At 40.9% G+C, this 12,090-nt stretch overlaps 1 protein-coding gene across 11 annotated transcripts in view; it reads right to left on the bottom strand.

Annotated features, from left to right (window-relative positions):
- Positions 1 to 12,090, bottom strand: part of LOC111012217 (Cysteine proteinases superfamily protein) — a 71,057-nt gene that overhangs the window by 22,646 nt on the left and 36,321 nt on the right. The gene's annotated exons all lie outside the window — the stretch shown is intronic.

The raw sequence follows: 12,090 nt of genomic DNA, 5'->3' as shown, positions 1-12,090 counted from the left end.
AAGATTCAGTCAAGATGTTCGGAAGGATGATAGACAAGGTATTCGTATTCAAGAAAAGCCGGTAGCATCACCAAGAAGTTAACCTCAACCCGCTGTTCCAAAGACGCCACGACTTTTACTTGGATTTTTCTAGTGATGAAGAAGATGATTACTTAGAGACGGAGGACAACCAACGGGGTTTTCAACAGCGACAGGTTAGGCACCATGACGCGCCTGATTTTAAGATGAAGATCGACCTCCCATCCTTCAGCGGCAAGATGGAAATTGAGGGATTCTTGGAGTGGGTTCGGAACGTGGAAAATCTTTTTTCTTACATGAACACCCCGGAGGAGAAAAAGGTGCGGCTTGTTGCTTTTAAACTCAAAAGTGGAGCATCAGCGTGGTGGGATCAGTTAGAGGTCAATCGACAACGATATGGTAAGCGCCCTATTCGGACATGGGAACGTATGAAAAAGCTAATGAGGGAACGGTTCCTTCCCATCAATTTTGAGCAGATTTTATATAATCAGTATCAAAATTGTCAACAAAGAACTCGTTCCATAGCTGAATACACGGAGGAGTTCCATCGCCCGGGTGCAAGAACAAATCTTTTGGAAAGCCAGCAGTATTTGGTCGCACGGTTTGTTGGCGGCTTGCGGGCAAATATTAAAGAACAGATTGCATTGCAGCCTCTTGGGTACCTCAATGAAGCTATATCTACTGCCACAACTATTGAAGTACAAATTAACAACCGGAATAAGAAAACATATGCACGGCGAACCACTTGGGATCTAGGGGCTTCTTCAAAAAGAAATGCTATCTCTGAGAACACACCTACCGCGCCACCTATGAGCACGTCGTCCAAAGGAAAACAAATAGCCAACGACACTTCTTCGGCTACCAAAACCACGGACCCTACTGCTGGAAACAAAGTAAGTAATACTTATAACCGCCCAACCTTGGGCAAATGTTTTCGATGTGGGCAGGTGGGACATCTTTCGAATGAATGCCCACAACGAAAAGCTGTTACTTTCATTGAAGAAGAGGACCAACCGGATTATAGTGAGGAAGAAACTCCGGAAGAGGACATTGATTACATAGGTCCTGACGAAGGTGAGACCATCAATTGCGTTGTCCAACGCCTCCTCCTCACTCCAAAAGTCGAACCAGCTTACCAACGACATGCTTATTCGAATCTCATTGCACTATCAATGGTAAAGTTTGTAACTTAATCATTGATAGTGGTAGCACTGAAAGCATTGTGGCTAGTAAACTAGTTTCAGCATTAAATTTGACGTTACATCCCCATCCAACTCCATATAAAGTCTCTTGGATAAAAAAAGGTGGGGAGGCTTAAGTCACACACACATGTTGATGGAGACTCACTCAAGAAGTAAGAGAAAATCTCAATCTGTTTTTATTTATTGAAACAGTACCCTATATATATAGGGGTTACAACTAACAGCAACTAAAGTAACTAACAATAGCTAACAAACAATAGTAACTTGAAGTTACTAAACAGTAAAAGGGTCCTTTAAAAGAACTACAAATATAAGCTATACTTAAAAGACTAAACAAGTTACCCAAGGCCACACAGCTACATCAATTTTCCCCCACCTAAAAAAAACTCGTCCTCGAGTTTCAATCAGCTAACAAAAACTCATCAGGGGGATAGAAGGGATGAATATCTGCTATATTGAAAACGGGGCTGATGTTGTAATCCAGTGGGAGGTCTATCTTATAAGCATTCTCCCCAAAACGCGCAAGTACAGCAAAAGGACCAAGCTTCCGTTTCTTCAATTTATTATAAGTTCCAACAGGGAATCGATTCTTTCGTAGGTGTATCATTACAAGATCCCCAATCTTATATTCCTTGAATCGTTTCTTCTTGTCTGCCGCTACCTTGTACTTAGCATTTGACAGCTCCAAATGTCGACGAACTTCTTCATGGAGTTGTGTAATCCGAGTTGCCATTTCCTCCGCCTCCACACTAATATGAAAATTAACAGGTAGATTAGATAGGTCAATAGTGATCCGAGGAAGTTTAGTGTATACAACCTCAAAGGGGGACTTCCCTGTTGTTCGATTCTTCATGTGGTTAAATGCAAATTCGGCTTGAGCAAGTGTCATATCCCACTGTTTTGGACGATCTCCGCTAAGGCATCGCAGCAAATTTCCTAAGGAACGATTTGTAACCTCAGTTTGCCCAACGGATGGCTAGTAGTGCTGAATTTTAGTGTGGTATCAAACTTTTTCCACAAGGTTCGCCAAAAATGGCTAAGGAACTTGACATCTCGATCGGATACTATGGATTTTGGGATACCATGGAGACGTACAATCTCTCGAAAAAATAATGTAGCAATAGAAACTGCATCGGATGTTTTTTTACAAGCTACGAAATGAGCCATTTTACTGAATCTATCCACCACCACCATAATGGAGTCAAAACCCCGTTGTGTTTTGGGAAGACCCAATATAAAGTCCATAGATAGGTCCTCCCAAATATTTTGTGGTATTGGTAGGGGAATGTAGAGCCCTGTATTTTGGGAGGAGCCCTTATACGACTGACAAATATAACATCTGTGAACAAAGTTTGCAACATCTTTTCGGAGTTGTGGCCAAAAAAAACGTGTATTAACAAGGGTGAGGGTTTTATCTCGGCCTAAATGGCCTGCTAACCCCCCCCCCCCCATGCACATCTTTAATAATAGATTCACGAAGGGAAGTGTGAGGGATGCATAATGTATTGCCTATAAACAAGTAACCATTAAGGATGTGGTAGTCCTCTGTAGGTAAGTGGCTTGTACAGCGATGCTAAATGTCTTTAAAGTCCTGATCGGTTGCATAAATGTCGGGTACATGATCAAAGGCCACGATTTCTCCTTTAAGTAACACAAGGAGGTTATGCTTTCGACTTAAAGCATCGGCAACCTTATTACTTTCTCCCGAAGTGTGTTTAATGACAAAGTCGAATCTTTGTAAAAATGATAACCAACGGGCATGCATACGACTGATGGACTTTTGAGTATGCAAGAATTTGAGGGAGAAGTGGTCGGTAAGAAGGACAAATTCTTTCCCGAGAAGATAATGTTCCCATTGCTTTAAGGCTCTTACTAAAGCATAAAGTTCTTGTTCATATGTACTCCATTTTTGTCTTGATGGGCTCAATTTTTCACTAAAATATTCTATAGGGTGATTATGTTGGGCAAGGACGGCTCCTATGCCAATACCCGAAGCATCAACAGAGACTTCAAACGGTTGGTCAAAATTTGGTAAGGTAAGAATGGGGCTATTGCTTAATTTTAGTTTTATGAGTTTGAAGCTTTCTGTTTGTTGGTGTCCCCACACAAATGGTCCCTTTTTAAGGCAGTTTGTTAATGGTGCTACCAGGGAAATAAAGTTTCGGATGAATTTTCGGTAAAAGGAAGCTAGCCCTAAGAAACTTTGGACTTCTTTAATTGTTTTAGGTTCTGGCCATTCAACTATGGCTTGGGTTTTTTGGGGATCCATCTTTACTATGTTATGTCCTATTAAGAAGCCAAGGAAGGATATTTCAGAGGCTAGAAAAATGCATTTCTTAAGGTTTATGACTAACTGATTAGAGGCTAAGACGGAAAAAACCCGCTGGAGGTGTGGTATATGTTCGGACATGCCGTGGCTATATATCAGTATATCATCAAAGTAAACCACGACGAATTTGTTAATAAAAGGGAGTAATACCTGGTTCATGAGTCGCATAAAGGTGCTAGGGGCATTGGATAGGCCGAATGGCATAACAAGCCACTCAAATAAGCCTTCATTTGTCTTGAACGCCGTTTTCCACTCATCCCCCGGCCGAATGCGGATTTGGTGGTATCCACTCTTAAGATCTATCTTAGAAAATATGGTGGTGCCGCTAAGTTGATCCATCAGGTCATTAATTCGTGGAATAGGAAATCGGTATTTTATAGTTATTTTGTTTATAGCACGACTATCCACACACATGCGCCATGTACCATCCTTTTTTGGTGTAAGGAGGGCAGGTACAGCACAAGGACTCAAGCTAGGTTGTATGTGGCCTTTATCAAGTAACTCTTGGACTTGGTCATGAAGAATTTTATATTCAGATGGGTTCATCCGATAATGAGCAAGGTTTGGTAAGGTTGCTCCAGGAAAGAACTCAATATTGTGTTGAATATCCCTTAAAGGTGGTAGGTCGGTGGGAAAGTCCAGGATAGTTTTGAAGTCACCTAACAAATGTTCCACCTCAGGAGGGATGGAGTATGTTTGGTTTGATGTGCCAAAGCTTTTAACCACCAACCCCAGAATAGGCATATCTTTATGTAGGAGAAGTTGTTTGGCAGAAGACAGAGTAAACAAAGTGCCAGTTTTGTGCAGACCCTCTTTAGAAGGCTGCTGAGATAAAGGAGGGATAGGAAGTAAAACGACCTTTTTTTCCCATCCAAAGGAATTCATAGGTATTACTGCGTCCGTTATGGATCGTTTGGGTATCATATTGCCATGGTCGGCCCAACAGGATGTGGCAAACATCCATATCCAACACATCACATATAATTTGATCCTTGTAACTTGTCCCAATAGACAAGGGTACCGTACCAGTATGTGTTAGCTGAACTTCCCCCCCTTTTTGATCCAGGAAACTTTGTAAGGATTCGGGTGAGGTGTTAATGGCAACTGTAGGGCTGTAACAAATTTACTGGCCACAACATTTTCGGTACTCCCACTATCAATGATGATATTACAAACTTTACCTTGAATGGTGCATCGAGACTTGAATAAAGCATGTCGTTGGTGGACAGTTTCAACCTTTGGGGTGATTAGAAGGCGTTGGATGACACAATTAATCGGATCACCTTCATCAGGACCGAGGTAGCTCACTTCATCGTCTTGGAGATCTTCCTCGCTACACTCCAATTGATCATCCACTTCGACAAACGCAATCGCCTTTCTTTGGGGGCATTCATTGGAGAGATGTCCTACCTGCCCACAACGAAAGCACTTGCCCAAAGTAGGGCGATTATAGGTGTTAGTTATCTTTTTTCCCATAGTTGTATCATTACCTTTATCTTCTATAGGAGTGTCCTTCGCTATTTGCTTGCCTTTAGAAGAACTGTCAGCTGGTTGTATAGAAGATTTATCCAAGGCGGATGTATTCCGTTTGGAGATTCCACCTTGATCCCACACAGTCCGACGAGCATACGTCTTCTTGTACCTATTTTTTATATTTTCCTCAATTGTTGTGGCAGTAGATATGGCTTCGTTGAGGTAACCAATAGGATGAACAGAAATCTGTTCTTTAATGTCAGCTCGCAACCCTCCAATGAATCGGGCTACTAAATATTGCTGGCTTTCCAAAAGATTGGTTCTTGCACCTAGCCGATGGAATTCTTTGGTGTAATCAGCAATAGAGCGGGTTCCTTGACGGCAATTTTGATACTGATTATAAAGAATCTGTTCAAAATTGATGGGAAGGAATCGTTCACGCATTAACTTCTTCATTCGCTCCCAGCTTCGAATAGGGCGCCGACCATACCTTTGGCAATTAAGCTCTAATTGATCCCACCACGCAGAGGCGCCTCCTTTAAGTTTGAGAGCAACAAGACGTAACTTTTTATCCTCTGGTGTATTAAGGTAAGAGAAGAAGTTTTCGACATTGCGGATCCATTCCAAGAAGCCCTCGATCTCCATTTTTCCGCTGAATGTAGGTAAATCCACCTTCATTTTGAAATCTGGTGTGTCTTGTTGTCTAAACGGTCTTCTTTGAAAACCCCGCTGATTGGTTTCCATTGCTATAAAATCATCTTCCTCATCGCTGGAAAAATCCAAAAAAGGGTCTTGGCCACCTCGAAACAGGGGATTATGATTAACATCTTGCTGTTGGGGAGGATCTTGATGTAATCTTGGACCCCCATTGGCTTCATAACCTCGTTCTTGATGACATCTTGGAGGTGGGACTGGTCTTTCTTGAACTTGGATCCCCTGCCGATCCCCAATCCGAACATCTTGACTGGTTCTTGGATGCAGGAATTGATTATTCCTTACTGTTTCTTGGTTTACATTCAATGTTTCCAGCTGCTGATGAATTAATCCCAAAATCTGTTTAATCTCACCTACATCGCTCCGTAACTCTTTAACTTCAGTTTCGACCAACTGCAAGCGTGTGGTCATCGTTCGTGGTGAGAGAACGGACCAATGTTCCGTTTCTTTGCTGGTTATGGAAGAAAATTCTCCCGCTGTAGGTTTCTTTCCTGCCATCAGATTGCCCAGAAATTTTCTGCTCAGATACCAATTTGATGGAGACTCACTCAAGAAGTAAGAGAAAATCTCAATCTGTTTTTATTAATTGAAACAGTACCCTATATATATAGGGGTTACAACTAACAGCAACTAAAGTAACTAACAATAGCTAACAAACAATAGTAACTTGAAGTTACTAAACAGTAAAAGGGTCCTTTAAAAGAACTACAAATATAAGCTAAACTTAAAAGACTAAACAAGTTACCCAAGGCCACACGGCTACATCACATGTACGGTACCTTTGTCCATTGGAGCTAGTTACAAGGACCAAATTGTGTGTGATGTTTTGGATATGGACGTTTGCCATATTCTACTTGGCAGACCATGGCAATATGATATACAAGCAGTCCATAGGGGACGCGATAACACGTATGAATTTTGTTAGATGGGAAAAAGGGTGGTATTATTACCTATCCCTCCATCTAAACCTACACCTTCAACAGACGGTATGTCAAAAACCGGTACTTTATTCACACTGTCCTCGGAAAAACAACTATTATTACAGAAAGAAATGTCTGTTCTTGGTCTTGTAGCCAAAAGTTTTGGAATTATCGAACAACCATACTCTATTCCAACCGAGGTGGAACAATTACTCCTTGAATTTAAGACCATTACAGAAGCTCCTAAGGATTTACCCCCCTTAAGAGATATCCAACACAATATTGAATTCTTTCTCAGGGCTACCTTGCCTAACCTAGCCCATTATCGAATGAATCCACAGGAATACAAAATTTTACACGATCAAGTCCAAGAGCTCCTTGATAAAGGATACATCCAACCTAGTTTAAGCCCTTATGTTGTGTCTGCTTTGCTTACTCCTAAGAAGGATGGCACAAGGCGATTGTGTGTGGATAGTAGAGCCATTAATAGAATAACTATAAAATACCGCTTTCATATTCCCCGCATCAGTGACCTCTTGGATCAACTTAGTGGCGCTACAACATTCTCAAAAATAGATCTTCGGAGTGGATACCATCAAATTCGCCTACGGCCGGGGGATGAATGGAAGACCGCGTTCAAGACAAATGAAGGTCTCTTTGAATGGCTTGTCATGCCATTTGGCCTCTCCAACGCACCAAGTACTTTTATGCGCCTTATGAACCAGGTATTACTTCCTTTTATTAATAAATTTGTGGTAGTCTATTTTGATGACATACTTATATATAGCCCATCTATGTCTAACCATATCACACACCTACATCAAGTCTTTTCGGTATTGGCCACTAATAAGCTAGTCATAAACCTTAAAAAGTGTCTTTTTGTCACATCTGAGATATCCTTTCTTGGTTTCCTTATAGGACACAATACTGTAAAAATGGACCAGCAAAAAATTAAAGCTATAGTTGAATGGCCAGAACCAAAAACTCTAAAAGATGTCCAAAGTTTTATTGGCCTTGCTTCCTTCTACCGAAAATTCATTCGCAACTTTAGTTCCCTAGCTGCCCCCTTGACTAATTGTCTAAAAAAGGGACCATTTCTGTGGGGACCAACCCAAACCGACAGCTTTACCATCTTAAAAGCCAGATTAAGCAGTAGTCCCGTCCTTACATTACCGAACTTTGACCAACCGTTTGAGGTATCCGTGGATGCCTCGGGTATTGGGGTAGGGGCTGTTCTCTCACAAAGCAATCACCCTGTGGAATATTTTAGTGAAAAGTTAAAGTCCTTCAAGACAAAAATGGAGTACATGTGAACAAGAGCTCTATGCTCTGGTTAGGGCTTTAAAACAATGGGAACACTACCTTCTAGGGAAAGAATTTGTCCTTCTCACCAATCATTTTTCATTAAAATTTTTGCATACCCAAAAATCTATTAGTAGAATGCATGCACGGTGGCTATCATTTTTACAGAGATTTGACTTTGTCATAAAACATACTTCGGGAAGTAGCAACAAAGCGGCCGAGGCTTTGAGTAGGAAGCATAGCTTCCTTACATTACTCAAAAGTGAAATCATCGCTTTTGACCATCTTCCGGATACTTATGCTACTGATGTGGACTTTCGAGATATTTGGCATAATTGTACTCAACATATAGCTTTGCCTGATTATCATATTTTCAATGGTTATTTATTCAAAGGAAATACCCTATGTATTCCTCATACATCCCTTCGGGAAGCTATTGTTAAAGATATACATTCGGGCGGGTTAGCAGGCCATTTAGGTCGAGACAAGACAATCACAATTGTTATGTCTCAGTTTTTCTGGCCCCAACTTAGAAATGATGTTACTAATTTTGTTCACAAATGCTATATTTGCCAATCCTACAAAAGGACATCTCAAAATACGGGGTTATACACACCCTTACCTATTCCTGAAAAATATATGGGAAGATCTATGAATGGATTTTGTACTTGGTCTTCCTAAAACCCAAAGGGGTTTCGATTCTATAATGGTTGTTGTGGATAGGTTCAGTAAAATGGCCCATTTTATAGCTTGCCGAAAAACTTCGGATGCAGTTTCCATTGCTACCTTGTTCTTTCGTGAAATTGTGCGCCTACACGGTATACCAAAATCCATTGTATCTGATCGGGACGTAAAGTTCCTTAGTCACTTTTGGCGGACTTTATGGAAAAAGTTTGATACTACACTAAAATTTAGCACTACGAGCCACCCACAAACAGATGGGCAAACAGAAGTAACTAATCGTTCGTTGGGCAACCTCCTTCGATGCATTAGTGGGGATCGTCCAAAGTAGTGGGACATGGCACTTGCACAGGCAGAGTTTGCTTTCAACAATATGAGCAACCGAACAACAGGGAAGTGCCCATTTGAGGTTGTATATACTAAACTCCCTAGGTTAACTGTTGATCTCGCTAATATTCCTTTTTCTGTTGATCTTAGTGTGGAGGTGGAGGAAATGGCAGCCTGAATTACTCAACTACATGAGGAAGTTCGACAGCAATTGGAGATATCAAATGCTAACTACAAGGCTGTTGCGGATAAGAAGCAGCGATAGGACCTTTTGCTGAAGAAAAGGAAGATAGGACCTTTTGCTGTACTTGAAAGGTTTGGGGAGAATGCTTACAAAATTAGCCTCCCAAGCAATTATAATATCAATCTGGTCTTCAATGTAGCGGATATTCACCCATTCCACCCCCTGATGAGTTTGATTTAGCGGCTTAACTCGAGGACGAGTTTTTTTATTAGGTGGGGGAAATTGATGTAGCCGTTTATGGCTTTGGGTAGTTTAAAAACAAAGCTTTAATGATATAAGCTTAGTTGTAGGTTTTAAATCCTTTTACCGTGTGGTAACTATAGGTTACTATTGTTTGTTAAGTTTTGTTAGTTGTAGTCCCTATATAATTCTTCAATTAATAAAGGCAGATTGAGATTTTCTTACTTTGATCAAGAGAATCTTCGTCAGGCATTCTAATTTTTCATCTTGGCGGTTGAATATGGCTCTTCTTGCTAAAAAGCCCATTGTTGATCACCAAGTGTCACAGTCGTACTTTTTCCAACCGTATGACACTACAATCCAAGCACGATCATATAAGAATATCTCAATTACCTTTATTAAATGAAGAGGATCTCTATTTATAGAGAGATCCAAACTAACAAACTAACAAACTAATGGTAACTTGAAGCTACTACACAGTAAAAAGGTTCTTTTAAAAGAATTACAACTATAGGCTAAGCTTTAAGTTTAAATCTTAATAAGCTACCCAAAGGTGATTAATGGCTACATCACTTACGAGAAACTCTAGCCTCAACATACTTTTCGCGCTCTTTGTGGCTTCGTCGAACTTTCAGCAGGGTTCTTTCTTCCTAGACCGAACTTCACCGCATGCAGAACTTTGCTTGTCTCAACAATGCATATCGCCTATACGTGCATCTCAACTCTTTTGCAACTCTAGCCGGCTTGCCCTACTCTAAGTCAAAGTCCCACAGCTCAACCTTGCCTCAGCACTAGGCCAAAGTCCTCTGAACTCAATGTCGCAACTCGATTCCAATAATCTTGATTCTCGGCCACTAGGCCGTTCCGCTCTTGCACTAAGCCAAGACCTTACCGGGATGGTTAGGGGTCAGAACCAGCTTAAAACGCAAACCGGGTGTACCAATAGATCCGAGCAAGCAATGACTAAACTTGGCAACCAGATGAGTCTTGCCACTTCCAGGACCAACACTAGCTTTTTCACACTTACTGGGGGCCCGCCAGTGCATTAGAATGTCATATATTCCAACACAGATCAACCTTTGAAGTTGTTGTTGGAAGGTATCACCAAATTCCTTTTCTCTGATAGCATTTACTGGTGTAACCACTTAGGAAGGAAATATGAATTGTATTAGATGATCCCAAAAGATACAAATAGCCCCTTATTCATAGAGGAAGCCACGGAAATGGGAGATAACAACCTAACTTAAAAATACAACTAGCTTAAGTAAAGCTAACTACTTATTAGCTACATCATTTACCTTTGTAATCTCAATGAATCTTCCCCTTCTATTTGTAATTTTTTGGAGCCATATGAAGCCATATGAAGCCCCCATTGCTTTCGACCTTCCAAAAAACTTTTAGGTTTTGGGGGACAGGAGGAGGTCTTGGAGGTTATCTGTTATCCAAACTACTATAACCTCCTCTATATAGAGATGATTTTGATGACTCTTCCATGCTTATTGGAGACAAAGCCACGACCATACATCTTGTTTTCGCTTTTACAAAAAGCTTCCTCACGTGCATTGGGAAGAAACAGAGGAAGGGGAGGGTCAATCGAAATATGGTCAAAAGGAGTGATAGAAGGAAGAGGGGATGGATGATCGATGGTGGAAAGGGGAGAAAGAGAGAGCCATCACCACATTAGCAGCTTCTTTTTGGTATGGTCATTCTTCTCGATGAAAGTGATTCTTATAAAAAAAATAATAATACTTTCCAAGTTCCAACAAAACAGGTAAGTATGCTCTATCCTCTCTCCTCTCTCTTCCTCTCCTTTCTCCCTTCAGATTCTTCACTGGTGAAGCTTTCAGATTAGCTAGTCTGTCCTCAGTCTCATTGCACGATACACGGTTTCATTCATAATGGAAATTAGCAGTTGTCGTATCAATGGGTCCTTTTTTTCCATTTGGATTGAAAATGACATGTTTATGCTAGAAGACGTGGAAAGAAACGTGTTGATGACTTTGCATCCTTCACAATTCTTATGGTTTGAAAAGCACATGATGGAAGTTACTCAGCAACCAATCTCTGCATCATTATTTTTTCAGCTTCGTGACAATATTGGTCAGTGTCGTATGCAGAAATTTAGATATAATGGGAATTGGTTCTTGTAATGGGTGATATGGCCTTCTACAGGTGGTCGAAAGAGTGTTGTTGTCCCTGCTGGTTCTAATAAGGATGGCTGGTTAGTATTCTGGAGGATGTTGAAGACATTCTCTGCCAGATTAACAGAAGCTCAAACGATGGTGAAGACTGTTTATTCTACTCTCGGAAAGAACGTAGATTTAGAGGGGAAGCTGATAATTCCAGAGACTACCAAAGTAAAGGAAATGATGCTACAAAAGATGCCTGCAATAACTGAAAGGACTTATGCGGAGGTGGTAGCTGGAAAAGAAGTAATTGTACTTGACAAGCCCCTAGGCAGCATTTGAAGAATTTCAGAAGATCCTAGGACGATTATGACAGCCCATACCCAAGGCCATTGGGTTAAAAAAAACAGAGGCGTTAGAATTAGATTGGAATCGCCTAATGGTGGTCTCTAAGGCCTGTGCACATGACAATTGGAAGGCGATTACTAGAACCTTAAGAGAAAAATACACACTTGATTGTGTGATAAATCCCATTATGGTTGATAAGGGTCTCCTGAGATTTACAGGTGATAGG

This window comes from Momordica charantia (assembly GCF_013281855.1).
Source record: "Momordica charantia cultivar OHB3-1 chromosome 4 unlocalized genomic scaffold, Mcharantia_2.0 BLBB01000004.1, whole genome shotgun sequence".
Classification (NCBI taxonomy): Eukaryota; Viridiplantae; Streptophyta; class Magnoliopsida; order Cucurbitales; family Cucurbitaceae; genus Momordica; species Momordica charantia.
Note: the sequence above shows the minus strand (reverse complement) of the source record. Positions and strands in the feature narration are given on the sequence as shown.